Below are 26,431 nucleotides of genomic sequence, written 5' to 3'. Positions count from 1 at the left end.
AAAGAGCCTAGAAGTCTGTGGGGGAAAGCAGCTCCCTTATGGGGGATGAAGTGTTGCTCTAGCCCTGCCTGCTGATTCTGCAAACTGCCACCTGCCCAGGCATGCACAATTAAACAGCCAGCAGGAATGGAAAAAGGGACACTGGGCATGGTGGCTCACAACTGTAATCCCAGGACTTTGGAAGGCTGAGGAGGGGGTATCAGTTGAGGCTAGGAGTTCAAGACCAGCCTGGCCAACATGGTGAAACCCTGTCTACACTGAAAATAAAAAAGTTAGCCAGGTGTGGCGGGGTGCACCTGTAATCCCAGCTACTTGGGAGGGTGAGGCAAGAGAATCGCTTGAACTGGGGAGGTGGAGGTTGCAGTGAGCCGAGATCATGCCATTGCACTCTAGCCTGGGGGACAGAGTGAGAATTTGTCTCCAAAAAAAAAAAAAAGAAAGAAAGAAAGAAAGTAAAAGGGACAAGAGAGTATCCTCCCCAGACCAGGGCCTAGTTGGCCAACCCTTGGCCCAAGAGCCACAGCAGAATTTGTCCTTGGTCTTCCTCCCACATGTCCCTCTCCTGACTGGCACATTTTCTGCCTCTGCAAGTAATTGGCCTTATGCCTTGCCTCCTTTAGCCTGGCCCTGGCCCAGTCTCTTGGCTCCCACTGTGCTCATGGTATAATCCCAGCACTTTGGGAGGCCTAGGCGGGCGGATCACTTGAGGTCAGGAGTTTGAGACCAGCCTGGCCAGCATGGTAAAGCCCAGTCTCCACTAAAAATACAAAAAGTAGCCAGGCATGGTGGCGGGCGCCTGTAATCTCAGCTACTCAGGAAGTGAAGCAGGAGAATTGCTTGAACCCAAGAGGCAGAGGCCACAGTGAACCGAGATTATACCACTTACTTTAGCAAAAGAGGGCAAAAGAGGGGGACTCTGTCTCAAAAAAAGAAAGAAAGAGAGAAAGAAAGAAAATATAGGAGAATATCTTTGTGAGTTAAAACTGGAAAGGACCCACCTGTGTCCTGGTTGAGGGTCTTCAGGGTTTTTTGGGGCCCGAGGATTCCTAAAATCATACATCACCCACGTTTGCTTTGAGACATGCTTTAAGTTTTTTTTTAAATTTTTTATTTTTTAAAGACTGGCCAACCTCAGTAGTGAGAAGGGGGGAAAGAGTAGAACAAGGAGTTTGATCTGTAACTGACTGTGAACAATCAATTGAGATAACTCACTACCTTCAGACCAGCCGATTTAATTTTTTTTTCTGGATGCCCAATGACTTCCCTAAAAATTGAATTAATTACAGAACAGACCTACGGTGGCAATGGGTCATGTTTGGTTAGAAGGTGATAATCTACGGAATTCTACAGATTCCAGATACTATGGACCTATTCCATATAGGCTAATAAGAGGATGAATCTTCTTTTTTTTTTTGAGACGAGGTCTTGATCTTGTCCCCAGGCTGGAGTGCAGTGGCATGATCTCGGCTCACTGCAACCTCTGCCTCCTGGGTTCTAGTGATTCTCCTGTTTTAGCAACCTCTGCCTCCCGGGTTCAAGCGATTGCCCTCTCTTAGCAACCTCTGCCTCCCAGGTTCAAGCGATTCTCCTTTTTAGCCTTTCCAGTAGCTGGGGATTACAGGTGCCTTCCACCACACCCGGCTAATTTTTGCTACATCTGTGGAGATGTTTAACCTTTTATCTGTAGCTACTATCTGCTTAGGAACAAAAGGAAAAGCAACTTCTTGCCTGACTCAGCTTTCAGCTTAATTTTTTCATTTTGACAGAGTTAATTGGAGTCCCAAGTTATTATTTTCCTTTCACACACTGTAATAGTGTACATCTGTCCCCTCTCTCTATATATATGTATGTATATACACACATGTGTACACATATATGAGGGATGGTGGATCACGAGGTCAGGAGTCCAAGACCAGCCTGACCAAGATGGTGACACCTCGTCTCTCCTAAAAATACAAAAAAATTAGCTGGGTGTCATGGTGGTCAACTGTAATCCCAGTTACTTGGGGAGGCTGAGGCAGGAGACTCACTTGAACCTGGGAAATGGAGGTTGCAGTGAACTGAGATTGTGCCACTGCACTCCAGCATAGGGGACAGAGCAAGATTCCGTCTCAAAAACAAAACAAAAACAAAAGCAAAACACATCAAGGCTGGGCCAGTGGCTCATGCCTGTAATACCAGCACTTTTGGAGGCCGAGGCGGGGGGATCACCTGAGATCAGGAGTTAGAGACCTGCCTCGCCAACATGGTGAAACCCTGTCTCTATTAAAAAAAAAAAAAAGCCAGGCCTGGTGGTGGGTGCCTGTAATCCCAGCTACTTGGGAGCCTGAGGCAGGGAGAATTGCTTGAACCGGGGAGATGGAGGTTGCAGTGAGTTGAGACGGTGCCACTCCACTCCAGGCTGGGTGACAGAACAAGACTCCATCTCTAAAAACAACAACAACAACAACAAAAAACAAATATTGGCTGGGCTTGGTGGCCCGCATCTGTGATCCCAGCATGTTGGGAGGCAGAGGTGGGCAGATCACCTAAGGTCAGGAGTTAGACACTAGCCTAACCAACATGGGAAACCTTTTCTCTACTGAAAATACAAATATCGGCCAGGTGTGGTGGTGGGTGCCTGTAATCCTAACTACTCAGGAGGCTGAGGCAGGATAATGGCTTGAACCCAGCAGGTGGAGGTTGCAGTGAGCCAAGATTGCGCCACTGCCTTCCACCCCATCCTGGGTGACAGAATGAGACCGTGTCTCAAAAAACAACGACAAAAACAACAACAAAACCACACACACACACACACACACACACACACCCCAAAACTGCATTATCAATAAGCAAACTGAATTGCTTAGTTTTATGTGGAATTGTCACTTTAGTAGTCCACTTGGACTCTAGAAAGGTGGTGACAGCTTTGCAGGATCTGGCTGGATGGCTCACATCTGTAATCCAAGCACTTTGGGAGGCAGAGACAGGCAGATCCCTTGAGGCCAGGAGTTCGAGACCAGTCTGGTCAATATAGTGAAACTCCATCTCTACTAAAAATACAAAAAATGAGCCAGGCATGGTGGTGCATACCTGTAATCCCGGCCACATGGGTGGCTGAGGCACAAGAATCACTTGAACCTGGGAGGCAGAGGTTGCAGTGAACAGAGATCTAGCCACTGCACTCCAGCCTCGGTGACAGAGAGAGACTGTCTCAAACAAACAAACAAAATGATTTGCAGAATCCTGGAAGAGACGGGGAAAGGGTCCTGATCAGTGCTTCTCAAACTACAGGCATACATACATCACCTGGGTGTCTTGTCAAAATACGGACACTGCTTCAGTTTGCTTGGGGTGGCCTGAAATTCTGCATTGCTGTCAAGCTCCCAGGGGATGCATTTGCTGTGGGCCACAGACCACACTGTGAGGAGGGTTTGATGGATTTCTACCATACATGCCTCTGCCCTGCCTAAGGCCCAGGCACCTTCGAGGAGACTGGCTGCTCACCCTCTTCCTCCCGTGATCTTTGTGATAGCAACAGCCAGCCTACCAGGTTTCGTGTGTGTCCCTTCTCCCTTAGTAGTCCCAGCTGTGACATCTTTCCCTACCTAACCTGTCCCCCTGTGTAGCATGTGCCCTTCTTAGCCTCCATTAGTATTCCAGTGAGCCCACCTTGTCAACAGTAGGACGTACCAGGGGAGGAGAGAGGAAATTTAGCATAAAGGAGGACTGCAAACACATCAGGACACAAAACACACACATTCAGCCAAAAGACCCCCATTCCTGGACTCCATCCAAAGCTGTCCCTTTATTATTTTTGTTCTCTTTCCTCTTTAGCAAGATATTGCCTGAAAACAGCCTGGGCGTTGCTAAGGGAACGCCTTAGAGCCTCCCTGAACACATCATTGTTTAATTCCAGCACAGGCAGCCCAGAGGAATTTGCTATTTGTTTAAGAGATGAAAGCCTCAAACTTCCACACATTCTTCTCCAGCTTCACTCCCCTTTAACTGTATGGCTCAGCCAGAGTAAAGCACACTGGGTGGAGGGTACTCCCGGGACCCAACAAAGTAGTATGTGCTCTGTGGATGATCCTTGCTATTCAAAGACAAAGAGATCCAGGATTTCTCTTGGCTGTATATTGGGGGAAGAACTGTCCTCAGATGATGGTAGGAGAAGGACATGATGGCAGAGGAAAACCTCTTAGTGATATTTATGCCAGTCTCAAATCTGTAAATGGGGAATTGACACAAACTTCCCTCAGGGCCTCAGTTTCACAGACTGTAATTCGAGGAAGGGTACCAGAGACCCACTGAGCAGCACACTTAACCTGTACGTTTATTACATGAAAATAGGCAACAAGGCTGGGCGAGGTGGCTCATGCTTATAATCCCAGCACTTTGGGAGGCCAAGGCAGGAGGATCACCTGTGATCAGAAGTTTGAGACCAGCCTGACGAACATGGTGAAACCCCATCTCTACTAAAAATACAAAATTAGCCAGGAGTGGTGGTGCATGCCTGTAATCCCAGCTATTCCAGAGGCTGAGGCAAGAGAATCGCTTGAACCTGGGAGCTGGAGGTTGCAGTGAGCCGAGATCACACCATTGCGCTCCAGGCTAGGCAACAAAAGCGAAACTCTATCTCAAAAAAAAAAAAAAAAAAAAAAAAGAAAGAAAGAAAGAAAGAAAATAGGTGCCTGGTGCAGTGGCTCATGCCTGTAATACTAGCACTTAGGGAGGCTGAGGCAGGTGGATCACCTGAAATTGGGAGTTCAAGACCAGCACGACCAACATGGAGAAACCCCATCTTTACTAAAAATACAAAATTAGCCTGGTATAGTGGCATATGCCGAATCCCAGCTACTTGGGAAGCTGAAGCAGGAGAATCAGTTGAACCTGGGAGATGGAGGTTGCAGTGAGCCAACATCCTGCCACTGCACTCCAGCCTGGGCAATGAGAATGAAATTCTGTCTCAAAAAAAAGAGAAAGAAACAGAAAGAAAGAAAGCAAAAGAAAGGAAGGAAAGAAAGAAAGAAAAGAAAGAGAAAGAAAGAAAGAAAGAAGGAGAAAGAGAGAAAATAGGCAACAAGGCTCTGAGGGCTGGCTTCCAGTGCACCCAGGGAAAGCCCCCCAAGGCAGGAAGAGCAGCAATCAGCCAAGTGTTGGCCTTTTGGAGAATGGATGTGATTGGATGGTTTAGGGGTCAAGGAAGAGCTTTCCCCTGGGCCCTATGAAGGTTCCCTGAAAATCACTGGCATGAGGCAGATTAATAGAAGAAAAGACATACACATTTATTTAACATGTAGACACGGGAGCCCTCAGCATGATGACCCCCTCGCCCAGTGAACTTGTATTTCAGAAGCTTGTATTTCAACCTGGCAAAACAGGTTATGGACAGGAGAGAACAGGAATTCTGTTGGGAGGATTACTGGGGAAAATGAATGGATGAGGAAAGAGAGATTAACCAGAAATCTTTCTCTTTGACAGCGAAGGGGTCTGTTCAGGTATGGTTACATTCTTGGTCTTACAGAGAGGGGAATTAAAAACAATTGTCTGGATCTCAGGCACATAAAGGAACTTCCCCCTCTTTGGGGGAGATGGTGGGGGTGGGGGAAAGGTCAGAGAGACCTTGAGGCTTCTCCAGTTCAGCAAGTCACCTTGCCATATTTCGGGGTATTAGTTTCTGAGCCCCCAAAGGCAAGAAGGTGTTTCAGGAATCCATCCAGGCACCATTTAACAGGATTTGTCAGTAACCCAATGTGTCCTGTGGCCCTACTAGGTAGGGACTGGGGTACAGAGAAGCACTGTGACAGAGCTGAGAGCTGTACATCCTTGGACATGCAGCTTCTCATTCTGAGACCTCTGAGTCTCCTCTGCTTTGGGGCCTCGTGGTCCATCCCTCCCGTTCCTGCTTTCCTTCCAGGGCTATTCTCTGCTTTTCTTCTGGGGCCATTCTGCTTCTGTGCCAACCACCACCCAGCTTCCCCCGGGCATTGGCTGCAGAAGAACCTGATTGGTTCAGGTTATCACCAGTTCTTGGGCCGGGCTTCCTCATAGGACACTGGCCAACCAATAGAGCAGCAGCATCCAGGTCAGGTGCCCACCCTTGGTCCAATCAGCTGTGGCCCAAGTGCCGCAGGTCCCATGGTACAGGTGGTGGAGTTACAGGGGGCTCCCATGGTACAGGTGGTGGAGTTACAGGGGGCTGCAGGCGAGGCAGGTCTTCCAGTGTCAACTACACGATAAAAGTGACAGTTTAAGAAGAATTCTAATGAGTGAGCCATGACATCTACCCGGGATGTGATTAATTTTTGTGGTGTGATGGGGTATGGTATAAAAATTCTCCTGTGTCGTCCTCTGGAGACTTGGTGAAAGGCTCATCACTCACCCATCCTCCTGGCATTGGACTTGTGTTTTGGTGGGAGTTTGGCTGTGCTGACTCGGGCTTCTGGGAAGGCAAAGGTTCAGAACTGAGGCTGCTCCTGGGGACCCGAATTTCAATCTTGAAATTTGGCAGTGAATGGAAGCAGGCTGACTGTACTGGAGTAGCTTCTGTGTACAGACCCAGAGAGATCTGTGCAGACAGAGAGACAAACACGCCAACACACGCCTGGACAGACACAGTGAGGGGCAGAGAGACGCTCAGAGAGCCACAAAGAGCCACATGCAGGGAGATTCACACAGAGCCAGAGAGACGGAGACACACACAAAGAAATAAACACATATATGAAGCAACACACACAGAGGCACACTCATTCAGGGAAGCAAGCAGAGGGCTGGAGGGAGCTTGCAGCTCAAGCGGAGCCAGGCTGGTGGAAATGAGCATTGCACTGTCCCTTGATTCGGGACGTTAAAGCCATCTAGCACAAAAAGGAAAAGGGCATTTTCCCGATGATCAGGATTTCACTGGAAAGGAGGGGCCGAGGCAAGTCAATATAATCCATTTTCAGAGGAAACGGTGTTTTCTAAATTTGAGTCAGTATAATACATTTTCATAGGAAAATGTACTTTCTAAATTTGAAAAGCAAAAAACAAAAAAGCAGCAATAGAAATACTTTTAGAGAAGTTGCCAAAATGCAGACAAGTTTTAAGCGTCTGTTTAGGCTGTGGCTCCAGGACTCAGAAAGGAGTTCCCTCAGGGAACACGGGGGCATCGGCCCTGAGAGGGGTGTCTTCACAGTGGTCAGAGCCTGGAGACATGGCCCGTCTGATCAGGGCCCACATTGCACAGAGAGGTGGCAGTTGTCTGTGGTTTGCACTGGGTAGCCACCCACAGGAGGGTTGAACCATAAAGGAATTAGATACTTACTGTGTTCCAGCCACAACCGGGACAGGGCCAGCACCTGAACAGCTGAAGAAGAAAATGGATGAGTTGTCCTGCAGTAAGATGTGGAGCTTCAGGAGTCTGAGGTGGGAGGATTGCTTGAGCCTAGGAAGTCAAGGCTGCAGTGAGCCAAGATTGTGCCACTGCACTCCGCACTCCAGCCTGGGTGACAGAACCAGGCCCTGTCTCAAAAAAAAAAAGAAAAAAAAAAAGTGGAGCTCACACTTGAGCATTAGGCTGTCGTGTCTGTCATGTCTGGAAGGACTCTTTTTTTTTTTTTGAGATGGAATCTCATTCTGTCATCCAGGCTGGAGTGAAATGGCACGATCTCGATCACTGCAACCTCAACCTCCCAGGTTCAAGCGATTCTCTTGCCTCAGCCTCCTGAGTAGCTGAAATTACAGGCATACACCACCATGACCGGCTAATTTCTGTATTTTTAGTAGAGATGGGGGTTTCACCATGTTAGTCAGGCTCGTCTTGATCTCTTGACCTCGTGATCCTCCCGCCTCTGCCTCCTAAAACACTGGGATTACAGGTATGAGCCACTGCACCCAGCTGGAAGGAATCTTCGAACTTTTCTAGTCCAAACTTTTCCTTTTTTGCTGGAGAAAGCTGAAGCTGAGAGGCTAAGTGATTCCCCTGAGGTCCTCCAGTAAGTTAATGATGTCCTGGCAGACTCATTTACTAAAGGCTGGTGCCCCTCAGCCTAGGCCAGTTTTTCCTCTTGGAGGGGATCAGGTCTGTGGGTGGGGACAAAACCTGACTGTAGGTACGAGGGTCTCTAAGAGGGGTTGCTGAGAGAGTACTGGGGAACTGTCAAAGAAATATGTGCTCCATTTTCTGTAAGATCTCTCCTTTGGACGCTTGATACTTTATTTAAGTCACAAAAGGGATAGGGTGGCTCAGGTGACCCCTTTCTCAGTAATAGAAAAACAATGGAAGACAGAAATAGGAACACTTTTACACTGTTGGTGGGAATGTGAATTAGTTCAACCATTGTGGAAGACAGTGTGGCGATTTCTCAAGGATCTAGAAATAGAAATTCCATTTGACCCAGCAATCCCATTAGTGGGTATATACCCAAAGGATTATAAATCGCTCTATTATAAAGATGCACACGCGTGTTCATTGCGGCACTGTTTACAATAGCAAAGACTGCAGAATTTAAAGTACAACTAAAAAAGAGAAAGCAAAACAATGGAAGACATAAGCCCTGTGAAGTATAGGTGATCCGGAGTCCCAGAATCAGGAGGAGCGTGAGAAGAGACAGTCAAAGGATGGTATTCAGGGGCAGCCTCCTAGTTTCCCTCCCCCCCGTTGCTTGTGAATCACCAGTTGCTTGTTGATTTGGATGCAAAATGGCATGTGGTGGGAGAGGGATGAGCAATTCTTCTGGGAATGAAAGGATTGGGATCTCAGATTGGTAACAGAGATCCTCGTTCATAATTGCAAAAGGCTTGCTGGACAGAAAAGTATGTGGAAATCTGAAATTCCTGGCCGAAAAAGGCTTCTGGCTAACCTCCTGATGGAACTTACCCATGATTTTCCTGTTCCTTATTTATGTTCCTGCATGGAGCACACTATGACTATCACTACTGGTGCCCTCACTGCTTCCAGGATGGGAAGTCAGAGGATGCAGCCAAACCCTTTACCGTGTTGGGAGGTGATGGGAGTGCAGCTTTGAAGTTCAGGGTGGTTTGCCTGAGGTCCCGCAGAGTCCTCAGAACCCAGGCGTCCTGGCTCCCTGTCACATTCACCCGGGAACCCAGGGAGTCCGGGAGAGCTGCTCTTTCCAGAAAGAGCATCACATTTACATCACTTAGGGCCTTGGGCCTGGGCCTGGGGCTGTAGACAGAAAGGGAAATGCAGTGAAATAAATCTCACTGGACCCCCTACCCCTAAATGCCTCCATTGGTCATTGAGATGAAAAAGCCACAGAATTCTTTCAGCTCTCTTCTAGGATCTTCCTTTTGAATGCAAAGGAACACTGGGAACTCTCCGCAGAGTAAAATATGGGTCTCCATCTCAATGCCCAGAGACAAAGGCCAAAAAATGTGAAGAATTTCCAAAGAGCCTCCTTCAAACGGCATCTCCCCCCACCTCTGGCTGTGCTCCACAGGCGCTGTGGATGGGAATGGTGACTTTCTCCTCCGGGCCTGGCTTGGCCTGTTGCCCACTCACTAAAAGCCCGTATCTGAAGAGAAATGAAATTAGGTATGTCCCGGCTCCGCCCATGCACTTGTCCTCACGTAAGAAGATAGTTCTGTGATCCGGCCGACCGATGGGCCTTGTGCGTGGTTCTGCCAGTACATGGCTGGGACGTTTGCAGCAGGCAGTGCACACTCTTGCACTCCTGTCCCCCGTGGGAGCAGCCCCTGGGAGGGCGAGTCAGGCACCTCACCTACGCCGGGGCAGTGGAAACTTGTTCACTTTCTGAGGACCCTTTAAGAGGAGCACTCACTTGGCTCAGGGCTCTTTTGTTCTCCTTTGGAGGCTGAACAAAAAAGAATAAGCGGCTGTTCTGTCATAAGGATTGAAAAAGAGACGGGGAAAGAGCCCGAGTATTCTCTCTGTAAGACATCTTGAAGTGACAGAGTGACGCTTGATGTGCCAGGGGTCTTTGGCCATCTGGGTAAATGTCTGCCGGCCCTCACTCTGCCAGCTTATTTAACCCTGACCTCTTCTCCCTTCTCTGCACGTCACTAGGATCCCTCAGATGGTGAGAAAAAGCACCAAAGATAACCACTCATAGATAATCTTTGGGGAGAGGTTGGGAGTGATAAGAACTGGATCACACAGCCCATCCAGGGCTGTTCTAGTTATCACGTGACAATATGACGGAAATCCGGTACAGTGGCTCATGCTGATAATCCCAGCACTTTGGGAGGTGGAGATGGGTGGATAACCTGAGGTCAGGAGTTTAAGACCAGCTTGGCCAATGTAGTGAAACCTCATCTGTACTAAAATACAAAAATTAGCCGGGCATGATGGTGGGTGCCTGTAATCCCAGCTACTTGGAAGGCTGAGACGGGAGAATCACTTGAACCCAGGAGATGGTGGTTGCAGAGAGCCGAGATTGTGCCACCGCACTCCAGACTGGGCGGCTAAGTGAGACTTCGTCTCAAAAAAAAAAAATTAGGGAAGTCGCCTCTCTGCCAGGACCTGTCTGCTTCCTAGACTTACCTCAAGCTCTTTTTGCTCCCCTCTGGCAGGCAGAATACTTTCTCCAAAGTACCGGCTTAGTGGTGCTATTGCCAACTTTAAACTCTGCAGTAGCACTCTCTAGCTGCAGTGCCTGGCCCAGGGGCCTTGGTGTGGTGGAAGGCCCTGCAGCAGCCAGGATGTCCTTCTCCCAGCCTCTCCAACTCACCCTGCGATACCCTTTGATGTGGCCTTTTGACCTGGCCACCCACACCCAGCACACTTCTCACTTATTCCACACCCCCAATTTCAGTATGACATTTCACTAGCTCCCCATGCCTTCTTACCTTCGCATCCTGCTCACTGCATTCACCCTGCAGCTTGAGTCCGGTTGCCTTTTATAAGCTTCTCTGACAAGCCCCACCTCCCCTCTTGGTGTTGGGCAACATGGCCTCAGAACCGGTGCTGCTTGCCTCTTGGGCCAGGGATGGACCTTTGGGCCTCTTTTTTCCTGTGAAATGGGAATAATGACTACTCACCATATAGGTTGTAGGGACCAAGGGAAGTCTTCCCATGGCCATCCGAAGGTTTGATGAAATCTCAACTGACAAAAAGCAGATTAGGGCAGGGCGCGTGGCTCATGCCTGTAATCCCAGCACTTTGGGAGGCCAAAGCAGGCAGATCACCTGAGGTCAGGAGTTCAAGACCAGCCTGGTCAATATGGTGACACCCTGTCTCTACTAAAAATTGGACTAGACGCGGTGGCTCACAAGTGTAATCCCAGCACTTTGGGAGGCTGAGGCAGGTAGGTCACTTGAGGTCAGGAGTTTGAGACCATCCTGGTCAACATGATGAAACCCAATCTCTACTAAATATACAAAAATTAGCTGGATGTGGTAGAGCTATAATCCCAGCTACTTGGGAGGCTGAGGTAGGAGAATCGCTTGAGTTTAGGAGGTAGAGATTGCAGCGAGCCAAGATTGCAACACTGCACTCCAGCCTGGGCAACAGAGTGACTCTATCTCAAAACAGAAAAAAAGTCAAAGAAATATATTGGGGTGAAACATTCTGATTTCCTTCAAGGTCTCCTGCGGATCATGTTAAATGATGACAGGATCATAGTAGGCACCCAACAAACATCTTTCTCTCTTTTTTTTTTAATTTTTTAAAGATGGGGTTTCACCATGATGGTCAGGCTGGTCTTGAACTCCTGACCTCAGGTGATCCACCAGCCTTGGCCTCCCAAAGTGCTGGGATTACAGGTGTGAGCCACTGTGCCCGGTCAAACATCTTTCTCTTTTTTCCTGCACTCCCTCCATTCTGTGTATTCTGGCTATACTGTATTCATTGGTCGTTTTTGCTATGGAACTGTCTTTGGGAACTTAGGGTACACTGGTTATCTCAAATGGTTTGTAAGCTCCTTGAGGTCAGGAGAGCCCCTATTCCAGTGGTTCTCCAAGTGAGATTCCCTGACTAGCAACAGCTGCAGCAGCAGCACCAGGGAACTTGCTAGGAATGCAGATTCCTGGGCTCCATCCTAGTCCTAATGAATTAACTCTGGGGGTGGGTCCAGGAATCTGTTTTTAGTTTTTGTTTTTGTTTTGAGACAGGGTCTTTTTTGTTTTTGTTGGTTGTTTTTTTTTTGAGACAGAGTTTTGCTCTTGTTACCCAGGCTGGAGTGCAATGGCGCGATCTTGGCTCACCGCAACCTCTGCCTCCTGGGTTCAAGCAATTCTCCCGCCTCAGCCTCCTGAGTAGCTGGGATTACAGGCACGCGCCACCATGCCCAGCTAATTTTTTGTATTTTTAGTAGAGACGGGGTTTCACCATGTTGACCAGGATGGTCTCGATCTCTTGACCTCGTGATCCACCCGCCTTGGCCTCCCAAAGTGCTGGGATTACAGGCTTGAGCCACCGCGACCGGCTCTTTTTTGTTTGTTTTGTTGTGAGATAGGCTCTCGCTCTGTCGCCCAGGCTGGAGTACAGTGGTGTGATCTCGGCTCACTGCAACCTCTGCCTCCTGAGTTCAAGTGATTTTTCTGCCTCAGCCTATCGAGTAGCTGGCATTACAGGCATTGCCACCACACCGGGGTAATGTTTGTATTTTTTTGAGGAGATGGGGTTTCTTCATGTTTTCCAGGCTGGTCCCAAACTCCTGAGCTCAACAGATCCACCTGCCTCGGCCTCCCAAAGTGCTGGGGTTACAGGTATGAGCCACTATGCTCAGCCTGAGGCAGGATCTTCCTGCTGCCCAGGCTGCAGTGCAGTGGTACAATCAAGACTCACTGCACCCTCCACCTCCCAGGCTCAGGAGATCCTCCCACCTCAGCCACCGAGTGGCTGGGACTACAGGCACGTGCCACAGCACCTGGCTGAATTGGGGTTTTATACATTGACATGCTGCTAGGGGGTTGTGTCTTCTCTCCTAGTTCTTCCCTTGGGGTGGGCTGTCCTCGTGTGCAGTGGCCTGCCAGCACTTGGAGGGGCTGCATGTACAGTGTGTTTACTGAAGTTGTACGCATGCTTTCTTGAGGCCCCTGACCAGTCGAGTGTTTCTAGAGGACGGTCATGTACCCGTCAAACTCTACAATTTTGCCTCTGAGTGCACATGCTTGAGCCCACTTCTCCAGCTCCTGAAATCTTGTCAGAAAGCAGATGATCACCAGCTTCAGGTGTGTTCTATCTATTGGGACGGCCCTTCCCTGGTGCCAGCTGTGACTAATTATTGTTTTAGGCAGTTTAACAATTGCCTGATCATCACCTGATGGTCACCTGACATTCGTCTCCTGCCCTGCTCATGTCTGCCTAGCTACCTACTCTAACAGGGTCTGACTCTGTTGCCCAGGCTGGTCTTGAACTCCTGGCTAAGTGATCCTCCTGCCTCCGCTTCCCTAGTGGCTGGGACGGGTGTGAGCTACTAGACCTGGTGAACTTTTTTATTTTTTGTAGAGCTAGGGTCTCACTATGTTGCCCAGGCTGGTCTCAAACTCCTGGGCTCAAATCATCCTCCCACTGCACCTTCCCAAAATGCTCGGAATTACAGGCATGAGCTACCACACTGAGCTGGTTTTTTGTTGTTGTTGTTGTTGGTTTGAGACAGAATCTCCCTCTGTTGCCCAGGCTGGAGTACAGTGGTGTGATCTCAGCTCACTGCAACCTCCACCTCCCAGGTTCAAGCAATTCTCCTGCCTCAGCCTCCCAAGTAGCTGGGATTACAGATACCTGCCACCCTGTCTGGCTAATTCTTTTTTTGTATTTTTAGTAGATACTGGGTTTCACCATGTTGGACACGCTGGTCTTGAACTCCTGACCTCATGATCCGCCCGCCTCGGCCTCCCAAAATGCTGGGATTACAGGCATGAGCCACTGCACCTGGCCTGGGCTGGGTTTTAATAAGCCCTCCAGGTGATTCTGAGACACATTCAAGTTTGAGAACCGCTGCTATGTTCTATTGCTTGGGACAGGAACGGTCAGCAGAATCGTAAAGGACTCACCAAACTGCATGTGCTTCAGAAAGCCAGGCGACTAACCTAATAGCCTGATAAAAATCCTGTCCACAGCCTCACTCCTCAGCCCTGACTCTCCAGTCAGTCCCTAGAGATAGGTATCTTGCAGGAGGCTCGTTTTCTCCCCTAGTTCATTGGAAGAGGAAGAAAGTTTTGTCTGTATGCTTTGTCTGTGCATGTCCCCTCATTGACATTTCATGGAGCTGGAGGCTCAGATGCTGGTCGGCAGAGGGGTAGACAGGGTTCTCCTTGGCTCTGTCCCTCTGAGCTGGTGTCAACGTTTCCCAGGAGGCAGACAGAAGGTGGCACTGAGTGGAGAGAGGAAATTCAGGCGGCATGTCTTGGCGTCGCTGGGAGCCAAGGGGGAAGATCCACCCTGCACCCAGCAGCTTTCCTCTTGGAGCAAGAGCTGCCTATGTGTGGCCAAGAAAGGCAAGCCTGGCATGAATGGAGACCTTGTGCCAAAGACCTCGCTGGAGCCGGGAGCCGCAACACTGGGGCTTTTCACAAGGAGCCTTACAACAGAGGCAGTATTGAGTGTGACTGTGGCTCGCGGGCAAGCGTGGGGTCTGGCGCACGTGTGTTATCAGTAGAACAACATTGCTGCTCCTCCTGACCCTGTCTCAGCTGGGGGAGGGGGGCTCCTGGGTCTCTTCTCAGAGGGGAATACACTAAGAGTCATGTTATCTCTAGCTGAAGCTGCCCTGATACCCCTCGAGGGTATTTGAGGCTCTAGAGGGGCACAGAAGGCGCACGCAGGGGTTAGTGTGCACGTGGATTAAGCTGCTGGGCTGGACAGGAATGGGTTAAAGACAGCTGCTTGGAGATATCGCCAAAGCAAGACTCTACTGGGGCCTGAGCTACCAGCAGAAGGAGGGTGCAGATGCCTCTGTCTGTTGACGGGGGATGGAATCCCAGTGTGTTCCCTCTGAGGAGTCATTGAAAGGTGAGGGAAAGCTGTAGCAACTTTGGAAATGCTTTCAAAGGAAAAGGTTCTCCCTCCCCCATATGTAGACAGACCTTCTCTGTGTCTATGCACAGCCAACTTTTCAGTGTTTGTTCTTCTTTTTTAAAAAGGGGTCTTGTGCTCCCTTCGGCAGCACGTATACTAAAATTGGAACGATACAGAGAAGATTAGCATGGCCCTTGTGCACGGATGACACACAAATTCGTGAAGCGTTCCACATTTAAAAAAAAAAACAACGGGGTCTCGCTATACTGCCCAGGCAGGTCTAACACTCCTGAGCTCAAACTATCCTCCCACCTCTGCCTCCCTAAGAGCTGGGATTACAGGCGTGAGCCACAGTGCCTGGCACTTTTTCGTTTTTTATAAAGACATGGTCTCACGCTGTCACCTAGGCTGGAGTGCAGTGGCTTATCTGTCACATGAAGAAAACATCTTCTGGTCAGGCACCGTGGCTCATGCCTGTAATCTCAGCACTTTGGGAGGCAGAGACAAATGGATCACTTGAGGCCAAAAGTTGGCCAGGCTGGCCAACATGGTGAAACCCTGTCTCTACTTGAAATACAAAAATTGGCTGAGTGTGGTGGCGCATGCCTGTAATCCCAGCTACTTGGGAGACTGAGGTATGAGAATGACTTGAGCCTGGGAGGTGGGGGTTGCAGTGAGCCGAAATCCTGCCATTGAACTCCAGCCTGGGCAACAGAGGGAAACTCTGTCTTGAAAAAAAGTAACAGGCCGGGCACAGTGGCTCACGTTTGTAATCCCAGCACTTTGGGAGGCTAAGGTGGACAGATCAGGAGGCCAGGAGTTTGAGACCAGCCTGGCCAACATGGTAAAACCCCGTCTCTACTAAAAATACAAAAATTAGCTGGGCATGGTGGTGGGTGCCTGTAATCCCAGCTACTTGGGAGGCTGAGGCAGGAGAATCACTTGAAACCGGAAGTCGGAGGTTGCAGTGAGCCGAGATTGTGCCACTGCACTCCAGCCTGAGTGAAAGAGTAAAACTCCATCTCAAAAAAACAAAAACGACAACAATAACAACAACAAAAATCTTCAAAGACTGAATCCAAGGTCAGAAATCCGGTGGGGCAGTTTCAAGCTAGCTGACTTTCTGTGGCTCGAGGAGTACCCATCATGACTCACTGCAGCCTCAACATCCTGGGCTCAAATGATCCTCCCACCTCAGCCTCCCAAGTAGCTGGGACCATGGCTGTGTGCCACCATGCCCAGCTAATTTTTAAATTGTTGGTAGAAATGGTATCTCTCATATTGCTAGGGCTGGTCTCGAACTCCTGGGCTCAACTGATCCTCCCGCCTCAGTCTCCCAAAATGCTGGTATTACAGACCTGAGCCACTGTGCCCAGCCCAGCCGATGCTTACTAATGAACCATCCAAGGTGGTTCATTCATTAGAGAATTAGCCAGATCCCTGGATTTTTCTCTCTTCTTTTACCTGTTCTTTTCTAGGGTAACCAACTGTCCAAGTCTACTTGAGACCAAAGGATTTCCCAGGACACAAGATAGGCATATATGTGTGCGCGCGCACACACACGTATGTCCAGCATTCTTCTCGCTCCAGTAGACTACAGCCTCCTTCAAGGAAGGATCTCTTTGTTCTTCTGTATCAGCTGCCGCATTGAAGGTACAATAAATGTTTGCTGATGCCGGGCGCAGTGGCTCAAGCTTGTAATCTCAGCACTTTGGGAGGCTGAGGAAGGCGGATCACAAGGTCAGGAGATTGAGACCATCTTGGATAACAAGGTGAAACCCCGTGTCTACTAAAAATACAAAAAATTAGCTGGGCGTGTTGGTGGATGCCTATAATCTCATCTACCCAGGAGGGTAAGGCAGGAGAATCACTTGAACCTGGGAGGCAGAGATTGCAGTGAGCCCAGATCGCACCACTGCACTCCAGCCTGGGCGACAAGAGTGAGACTGTCACAAAAAAAAAAAGAAAGAAAGAAAGAAAGAAAGGTGGCTCACGCCTGTAATCCTAGCACTTTGGGAGACTGAGGTGGGTGGATCACCTGAGGTCAGGAGTTCAAGACCAGCCTGGCCATCATGGTGAAACCCCATCTTAAAACAAAAAACAAAACAAAACAAAAAGGCCGGGCGCGGTGGCTCACACCTGTAATCCCAGCACTTTGGGAGGCTGAGGCGGGTGGATCACGAGGTCAAGAGATCGAGATCATCCTGGTCAACATGGTGAAACTCCGTCTCTACTAAAAATACAAAAATTAACTGGGCATGGTGGCTCGCACCTGTAGTCCCAGCTACTCGAGAGGCTGAGGCAGGAGAACTGCTTGAACCCAAGAGGTGGAGGTTGCAGTGAGCCAAGATTGCGCCATTGAACTCCAGCCTGGGTAACAAGAGTGAAACTTAGTTTCAAAAAAAAAAAAAAAAAAAAAAAGAAAGAAAGAAGGAAAGAAAGAAAAGAAAAAAAGTGTGTGTGTTATTTTTTTTGACCTATGAACTGAACTAGACCTTTTCTTCGTTGGATCTCATTTCTTTTTTTTTAATTTGAAAGAATAACTGACAAACTCTGGTTGTTCAAACTTGGATGTTTTGCAGATACTTTGTTGAAAATGAACAAACTGAGCCTGTCACTTCAATAAAAAACAACTGATAGTATTTGTGGCCAATTATGAAGTTTCAGTTTTAAAGCAGAATTAGAACTTTGCAAAACTTGCATGTGCTGCTGTTAGTGTGATGGCTGCCCGATACGGAAAGGCTTTTCAGGTAAGACTGGTGTTGACGGTAATGAACGTAGCTTTTTGATATCAGATAAAATGGGCCCACACTTGGAAGCTTTTTTTTTTTTGAGATGGAGTCTCAGTCTGTAGCCCAGGCCGGCGTGCGGTGGCACGATCTCAGCTCACTGCAACCTCCGTCTCCCGGGTCCCAGTTCAAGCAATTCTACCTCAGCCTCCCAAGTAGCTGGGATTATGGGCACGAGCCACCACACCCAGCTAATTTTTGTATTTTTTAGAAGAGACAGCGTTTCACCATGTTGATCAGTCTGGTCTTGAACTCCTGATCTTGTGATCCACCCGCCTGGGCCTCCCAAAGTGCTAGGATTACAGGCGTGAGCCACTGTGCCCGGCCGGAAGCTTTTTTTTTTTTTTGAGATGGAGTTTCGCTCTTGTTACCCAGGCTGGAGTGCAATGGCGCGATCTCGGCTCACCGCAACCTCCGCCTCCTGGGTTCAGGCAATTCTCCTGCCTCAACCTCCCAAGTAGCTGGGATTACAGGCACGCGCCACCTTGCCCAGCTAATTTTTTTTGTATTTTTAGTAGAGACGGGGTTTCACCATGTTGACCAGGATGGTCTCGATCTCTTAACCTCGTGATCCACCCGTCTCGGCCTCCCAAAGTGCTGGGATTACAGGCTTGAGCGGAAGCTTTTTATAATTCATTGAACTAATATTTTTCAAATGACCAATGCATGAGATTAAAAAAGTCATGCATAGACAATAGATTCATGTAAAATACAAGAAAGACTAATGCATTTTATTGTATGAGCGTGTAAAATGTTCACTGATGTGGATTCAGATCTCACATTGCAAGCTACCTTTAAGAAATGATCACTTGTTGGCCAGGCGTGGTGGCTCACGCCTGTAATCCAAGCACTTTGGAGGCCGAGGTGGATGGATCACCTGAGGTCAGGAGTTCAAGACCAGCCTGACCAACATGGTGAAACCCTGTCTTTTTTTTTTTTTAAAGATGGGGTTTCACCATGATGGCCAGGCTGGTCTTGAACTCCTGACCCCAGGTGATCCACCCACCTCGGCCTCCCAAAGTGCTAGGATTACAGGCGTGAGCCACCGTACCCGGCAATAAAATGTTTTTAAAGTAATAAAATATGTAAACCAACAATGGACTTATTACTTTAAATGAATATATATCTAATTTTTTTTCTTTTTTTGAGATAGAGTCTCACTCTGTCACCCAGGTTGAAGTGCATTAGCATAATCATAACTCGCTACAACTTCTGACTCCTGGGATGAAGTGATCCTCCTACCTGAGCTACCTGAGTAGCTGGGACCACAGGTGTGTTTCACAATACCTGGCTTTTAAAAATTTTTTTGTAGACATGGGGTCTTTCTATGTTGCCCAAGCTGGTCTCTCAAACTCCTGGCCTCAAGCAATCCTCTTGCCTAGGCCTCTAAAAGTGCTGGGATTACAGGTGTGAACCACTGTGCCCAGCCAATATTTAATTGTTTTGTTTTACTATTTAATATGGTAAATATCAGTATATCAAATCCAGCTGTTTAGTGTCTTTGATATTTAAGAATGCAAAGGAGCTGGGTGCAATGGCTCACACCTGTAACCCCAACGTTTTTGGAGGCCGAGGTGAACGGATCATGACATCAGGAGTTTGAGACCAGCCTGACCAACATGGTAAAACCTGGTCTCTACTAAAAATACAAAAATTAGCCAGGTGTGGTGGCAGGTGCCTGTAATCCCAGCTACTCAGGAGGCTGAGGCAGGAGAACTGCTTGAACCTGGGAGGCAGAGGTTGCAGTGAGTGGAGATCACACCACTATACTCCAGCCTGGTTGACAGAGTGAGACTCCATCTCAAAAAAAAAAAAAAAAAAAAAAAAAAGGAACGTAAAGGAAGCTGGGGGCCTGGTAACTCATGCCTGTAATCCCAGTTACTTGGGAGCTGAGGTGGGAGGATTGCTTGGGGCAGCCAGTTTGAGAGCAGCCTGGGCAACATAGCAAGACCCTATCTCGAAAAATAATAATAATTAGCTGAGCATGAGCATGGTGGTACATGCCTGTAGTCCCAGCTACTTGAGAGGCAAAGACCAGAGGATCTCTTGAGCCCAGGAGTTTGAGCTATGATTGCACCACTGCACCTCGAACTTGGGCAACAGAGCAAGAACCTGTCTCAGGAGGAAAAAAAAAAAAAAGGAAGATGTAAAGGAGCCTGACACCAAGATGTTTAAGGACCACTGCAATGCAGGGAACATAATGCAAATAGCTAGATCCAAGGTTCTTGGAATTGCAGAAAGGTCAGAGGGCAGTCAGGAAGCAGAAGCCAGACAGAGGCTGGTTTAATGGGGAAGCTGCCACTGCCCTTGCGACTGGAAGAGCAGAGGAGGAGGAGGAGGTGGTATTCTAGTGATCACGAGCGGGAACTGACCTCGGGACTTGGAATCATAAAGGAGGGACACGTGGCAAGACAAGAGCCCAGAGTCAGGGATACCTGGTAGGAACCAGAAGCCTGGCAGGGGCTGCTGGGTGGGAGCTGGAAATGTGAGGGAGATGCAGGTCTGGCTGCAGACGCCACCCACAGAGAGAGACGGGGCGGGGAGAAATGCTTGCTTGCAGTTCCCCCCTTTCATGGGACAATGCTATCTGCTGTTTGGAAGCTCGTTTGCAGCAGAACTTAGGGAATAGAGCTTGCAGGAGTCAGTCCCCCTGCAGTTTAGAGCAGGGGAGAGCAGGAGAGGGCTAAGAGTGGATCTGAGAGCAACAGGCACATGCCTGGCACAGAAAACGGGGAGAGAACCAGGAGCTTGGCTTAAGGGAGCCACAGGAGTGAGAAGAGGATATTCATGATGGGAGTATCTTGCCCTGTAATGGGGACAGAGAGCCAGTGTAGAGGAAGACAGAGGTAAACCCAGTTTGGGTGGGTATGAAACAGAAGGGAAGGGATGGTGGACTCTGGGAACAATGGTTGGCCTTGGAGAGAGTAGCCACTGGATCTAGAGTTCTCATATGAAAAGGTTTGTTGGTCTAGCTGATTGGAACTGGAAATATAATAGGAAGCTTGTTTTTTTTTTTTTTAAAGACGGGGTTTCACCATGTTGGTCAGGCTGGTCTTGAACTCCTGACCTCGGGTGATCCACCAGCCTTGGCCTCCAAAGTGCCTGGATTACAGGCATGAGCCACTACAGCCAAAGCTTGTTTAGATATCATTTGAGTCTGGGTGTGGTGGCTCATGCCTGTAATCCCAGCACTTTGGGAAGCTGAGGCAGGTGAATCACCTGAGGTCAGGTCAGCTTGACCAACATGGAGAAACCCCATCTCTATAAAAAATGAATAAATAAATAAAAATACAAAAATTAGCCGGGCGTGGTGATGTGTACCTGTAGTCTCAGCCACTCGGGAGGCTGAGACAGGAGAATCGCGTGAACCCGGGATGTGGAGGTCGAAGTGAGCCAAGATTTCGTGACTGTACTACAGCCTGGGTGACAGAGCAAGACTCCATCTCCAAAAAAAAAAAAAGAGAAAGAAATCGTTTGCATGCTTTTCTCACTTAGGGTCTGCTTATTTGGGGAAATTTTTGGATATTGGGTACAGAAAGCCTAAATCCATCTATCTGTAGGCTACTTATTTTCTCTATCAGTAGTCTATTTATTTATTTTTATGATTCAGTCCCCATAGGGACTGCCAAAAATTGCCAACGCTGGGCTATATTTCAAGTCATCATGGCGGGGTATTGGGAAAAGTTTTCAATTAGCAATAATCGTGCCTTGGATAAATCTCATTGGCTATGATACTGCCACTGCACAAAGCTTCTATCTGTAATCCAGATCCCTCTTACATTCAATATCTGCTAAAGATCTCCACGTGGACGACAGGGTGTCCATGCTCTTCCTCATGCTTGGGTGACTCTTATTTACCCTTCAGGCTTTCTCTTAAATGGACTTCTTCCAGGAACCTGTCCCTGGTTCCTAGACTAGATTCCCATAGCTCTGGCTTTCTTGTCACTGGTTTTTTTTTTTTTTTTTTGAGATGGAGTTTCACTCTTGTTACCCAGGCTGGAGTGCAATGGCGCGATCTCGGCTCACCGCAACCTCCGCCTCCTGGGTTCAGGCAATTCTCCTGCCTCAGCCTCCCGAGTAGCTGGGATTACAGGCACGCGCCACCATGCCCAGCTAATTTTTTGTATTTTTAGTAGAGCGGGGTTTCACCATGTTGACCAGGATGGTCTCAATCTCTTGACCTCGTGATCTACCCGCCTGGGCCTCCCAAAGTGCTGGGATTACAGGTGTGAGCCACCGCACCCGGCCTGAACTGGTTGTTTAATGTCCCTCTCTTCCCACTAGAAATGTCCTACCATGGTACTTGGGATGAGGTGGGTACTTACTGCATACTTGTTGAGTGGCTAGTCACCGATTGTTGTAAGGAGATGTGGAATTTTGGGGTGTACCTCAGGCTTACCTTGAGGAACTCTCCCCTCTCTCCTGCCTCATAACCCCAGGGTGCCAGAGAAGAGAATTGAGCTGGGCACTCTTCCTTCCCTTGTGTGCAGCTCAGAGAAGAGCCAGGAGCTTGAGGTTGAATCTGGGTATCATGTAGTGGCTAGGAGGTCTGGGAAAGCTGTGCCACTTTCTCAGTCTCCATCTCCTCGTGTCTCTGACACAGAGACAGTAAAACCAGCCCTCTCTACCTCTTAAGGTTGTTGCCAAGGTGTGAGAGTTTCTATTACTGGTAAATGGCACCAAAATACAAACCCGAATTCAAAGGAGCAATCCTCTCTGGCTTTAAGCGCTGAGTGGGCCCTGATATCACCAGCCCACTTGTTTATCTTCTCTGCAGGGGAAAAGTTAACTGGAAGGTCTTCAAGGGAGACAGCTCTTTGGCTGTGGAGCTGGCCCACATCTCACCCTCCACCGGTGGAGGGAGCCCAGCCCATCCTTCTTCACCCCTGTTGATGGGTATTCAACTCAGGTTCCTGCATGCACGGTTGATATGGAGAGTGAAATGGGCAAGACCTAAGGGTTCTGATACCCTGATCTTCTCTGGTATCACAGAAGCTCTCCTGGCAAGGACAAAAGAAAGAGGTTGGTCATAGGCTGGGCATGGTGGCTCATGCCTGTAGTCCTAGCACTTTGGGAGGCCGAGGGGTCCAATCACCTGAGGTCAGGAGTTGAAGACCAGCCTGGCCAACATAATGAAACCCTGTCTCTACTGAAAATATAAAATTACCGGGGTGTGGTGGTGGGTGCCTGTAATCCCAGCTATTCGGAAGGCTGAGGCAGGAGAATCTCTTGAACCCTGGAGGCAGAGGTTGCAGTGAGCCGAGATTGCGCCATTGCACTCCAGCCTGGGCAACAGGAGCAAAACTGTTTCAAAAAAAAAAAAAAAAGGGCCAGGTGTGGTGGTTCATGCCTATAATTCCAGCACTTTGGGAGGCCGAGGCGGGCGGATCACCTGAGGTCACGAGTTCTAAACCAGCCTGACCAACATGGTGAAACCCCATCTGTACTAAAAATACAAAAAATTAGCCGAGTGCAGTGGCACGTGCCTGTAATCCCAGCTACTCAGGAGGTTGAGGCAAGAGAATCGCTTGAACCTGGGAGGCAGAGGTTGTGGTGAGGCGAGATCGTGCCATTGCACTCCAGCCTGGGTGGCAGAGCAAGACTTCATCTAAAAGGAAAAAAATAAGAAGAAAGAAAGCGGTTGGTCCTGAGGAGAGAGGAGCCTTCCAGAAGTATCCATCCCTTCCTGGAAGACTCAGCGGAGAACCAGGCTAATCTCGGGGATAAAAGGATTAAAGGCACGGCTCAGCCTTCCAAGGGCAAGGGTTGGAATGGCTGCCCTGATCTGGGACATGGAGTTGTCTCTCTTGGGAGAGTAAAGACGGAGGCTTTTTGGGGACAGGATGCGGGGGGGCAGGTGGGTGACTCTGTACCACTCCTGTTGGCACTTCCTCCCCTGGTGCTGCTGAGGCTGGTCTGTCAGGTGCTGAGGAGGTGCTTCCTAGCTCCAGACACTGGGCAGTGGGAGGTGGATGCCTGGGGAAACAGCTTGTCTGAGAGGAAGGCCTGAGGTTCCTGGGGAGAAACGATCTCACTTCCTCTTTTCTCCGGCTGAAATGCCACACAGCCTTCCTTGGGGGCCAGTGGCGGATCTGGGCCTGCCCCATAGAAGTTTGAGAGGCTGCTACATACAGGAGACCGGAGTGGTCAGGAGGAATGCAGGAGCCCCGGTGGCCTAATCCCCAGGGCCTGGAGGGAGGGTGTGGCTGGTACAGACTAGGACTGCAGTTTCACCAACAAAAACCCCTCTAAAGCCTGGAGGCCAGGATGTGTGAATTATAGGCCTGGCCTGAGGGAGCCTTGGGCCTCACACCCTCTAGGGTAGATAAGGATGGATCAAAGGAAACTGCAGGGGCCCACCCCTCATAAAGGGGACCCACTGCCCGGTGGCTAGAGTGATAAGGCAGATGATATATATGCACGGAGATTTTGGAGCCTCCTGCACAAACATTCCCCTGTGTGTGAGCCAGCCTCGTGCCTCCCCGGCACAGCCCATCACCCCAGTGTTGCTGGGTCTTTCATCCTGCCAAATCATCTAGTAGAATTCCTTCCAGCCCTTCTCCTCTGCTGGCTTATCCTGTGGAGTCCAGGTTGGCCTTTGAGGACCTGCTCCCCCTGGGGGGACATTGTGCCTGTCTCGTGCCAGGCTTTGGGGTCAGCCAACTTTGCTACAGCCTCTAAAAAAAAATCTGATCCCTGGCTGGGCTTGGTGGCTCATGCCTGTAATCCCAGCACCTTGGGAAGCCTAGGCAGGCAGACTGTCTGAGGTCAGGAGTTTGAGACCAGCCTGGCCAACGTGGTAAGGCCCCGTCTCTACTAAAAATACCCACACAAAAAAATTAGCCAGGCGTGGTGGCAGGCGCCTGTAATCCCAGCTACTTGGGAGGCTGAGGCAGGGGAATTGCTTGAATCAGGGAGGTGGAAGTTGTAGAGAGCCAAGATTGCGCCACTACACTCTAGCCTGGGCCACAGAGTGAGACTCTGTCTCAAAAAAAAAAGAAAAAAAGACAAAAAATCTGACCCCTAAGCCCTGGGGAGAAGTGTATCTTTCGCTGGAGGTCTTATGGAGGTACAGAAGAGAGGGTCACACCACACGTTAATCACCCAGCAACACTCGGCATCAGACTCCCCTGCCCTGAAGATGTTTCTACCCTTTCCGGCATCCCTGTTCATTGGCACTGGTCTCCCAGGCCTCCTCTTCCCTTCCTGCTGTTTTTTCGGACTTAAAAGCCCGTCTGCTCTCCCAGGTAATGTGGCCTTTCTCAGATCTTTCTCCCAGGCCTCCCTGGAATTTCCCTTAGCTTGAGGATTGCAGTTTTCACTCAGCAGACAAAACCAGAGCAGAGCTCAGCAAACAGCTGCACTGTGATGGCCTGCAGGTTCCTACACCTGCCTGGGGAATCCCCCTCGCTTCATCCCACCACACCTAAAGAAAAGGAGAGCCGCAGGAGGTCTGACGGTGGGTGCACGGGGCCCAGCTGGGAGGCCTGCCCAAGCTCCTGCCTATGCTGGCCTTTGTTCCTGGGGCATTTCCAAAGCTCAGGGCTTGGGCTTTGTCCATTCTCAGGAACCGGGAAATGATGCCTGACCACCCCAAACCCAGCAATCTTTCCTGCTTCCAAACAAAGAGGCCTTTTGATTTTTCACACTCTCTTGGCCCTTACATGCCAAAAGGTCTTGGGTAATAAAAAGAAGATTATCAGCAAACACTCACAGAGCACTTACTATGTTCCAGGTGCTATTTTAAATGTTATAGTTATTAACTCATTTAATCCCTGGAGTTGAGACGGGCTGTCTGGTTTCCTTCGCTATATAGTGAAAGGCTCAGGGGCAGGGAGAGGGTGGCACATTTTTGTATTCTCTCCATTCCTTACACTCCAGGAATGTTTGCAGACTGACTCAGCCTGCTCTGGGGAGGTCGTAGTGGATCCTGGTTACTCACTTTCCCTTTCTTTTCCAACAGGGCTGTTTCCACCCCTTTCCTGTTCTCTCAGGGAGAAAGAGTGGAATGGTAGGACACGGTGTGAAGGGGTTTCCAGATCCCCAGATGGCAGGTGGGACAGCTTGCCTGCCCATCAAAGAAGTTGCCTCCTGGAGACACATCTGGGCATTCTGGCAGGAGGAGCAAGAGAGGCACTGTGTGTGTGTGTGTGTGATTGTGTGCATGAGTGTGTGAGTGTGTATGTGTGTATGTATAAGAGTGTGTGTGAGAGAGAGTGTGGGTGGGTGAGTGTGTGTGTGTGATAGTGTGTGAGTGTGTGTGTATTTGTGTGTATGTGTGTGAGTGTGGGTGACTGAAAGTGTGTAATGAGTTGGGTTTCCTTTTCACACTTTCCTGGATTTGCTACCATGAACAACTATGACTTTTACACTCTCAATGGGGAAATTAACTGCTAAGGAGGCTGAGACTGGAGGACCACTTGAACCCAGAAGGTTGAGGCTGTAGTGAGCCACTGCCCTCCAGCCTGGACAACAGAGCAAGACCATGTCTCAAAATAAATAAATAAAAGAGAGTGAGAAAGAGATGCAGAGTTAGAAATTGCAGCAGATGTTGACTGAGCATTTGTTGAGTAGTGCCTGCCGTGGTGAGAGCACACCTTTAAGGGAGAGCACAGAAGCACGGAGCTGGGCTGGCATCCAGCGGGTGTGTAGCAGTGGGTCTGGCATCGGTCAGACCGATCATGCCCATTGATAAGCATTTTGAAATCTTTCCTGGCTGGAAGCCATGGTCTCTGCTTCG

At 49.2% G+C, this 26,431-nt stretch overlaps 2 long non-coding RNA genes and 2 other non-coding genes across 5 annotated transcripts; 2 read left to right on the top strand and 2 right to left on the bottom strand.

Annotated features, from left to right (window-relative positions):
- Nucleotides 1-5,242: 5,242 nt before the first annotated feature.
- LOC144578446 (uncharacterized) lies at nt 5,243-7,487 on the bottom strand. 2 transcript variants are annotated; one of them, XR_013524256.1, is made up of 3 exons: nt 7,286-7,487; nt 6,365-6,550; nt 5,243-6,211 (listed from the first exon to the last, which is right to left on the bottom strand). It is a non-coding gene; the product is annotated as an uncharacterized LOC144578446 (long non-coding RNA). The 2 variants fall into 2 exon arrangements; XR_013524255.1 differs by having other exon boundaries at nt 5,243-6,550.
- A 4,222-nt stretch (nt 7,488-11,709) lies between these two features.
- Nucleotides 11,710-26,228, top strand: LOC118143872 (uncharacterized). Its single transcript, XR_004728364.3, has 3 exons — nt 11,710-16,555; nt 17,485-17,652; nt 22,469-26,228. It is a non-coding gene; the product is annotated as an uncharacterized LOC118143872 (long non-coding RNA).
- On the top strand, nt 15,035-15,141 carry LOC118143914 (U6 spliceosomal RNA). Its single transcript, XR_004728399.1, has one exon. It is a non-coding gene; the product is annotated as a U6 spliceosomal RNA (small nuclear RNA).
- On the bottom strand, nt 21,302-21,443 carry LOC118143881 (U4 spliceosomal RNA). The gene has a single exon (XR_004728371.3). It is a non-coding gene; the product is annotated as a U4 spliceosomal RNA (small nuclear RNA).
- Nucleotides 26,229-26,431: the final 203 nt, after the last annotated feature.

This window comes from Callithrix jacchus, chromosome 11 (assembly GCF_049354715.1).
Source record: "Callithrix jacchus isolate 240 chromosome 11, calJac240_pri, whole genome shotgun sequence".
Classification (NCBI taxonomy): Eukaryota; Metazoa; Chordata; class Mammalia; order Primates; family Cebidae; genus Callithrix; species Callithrix jacchus.
This window is presented reverse-complemented; position numbering and strand designations above follow the sequence as displayed.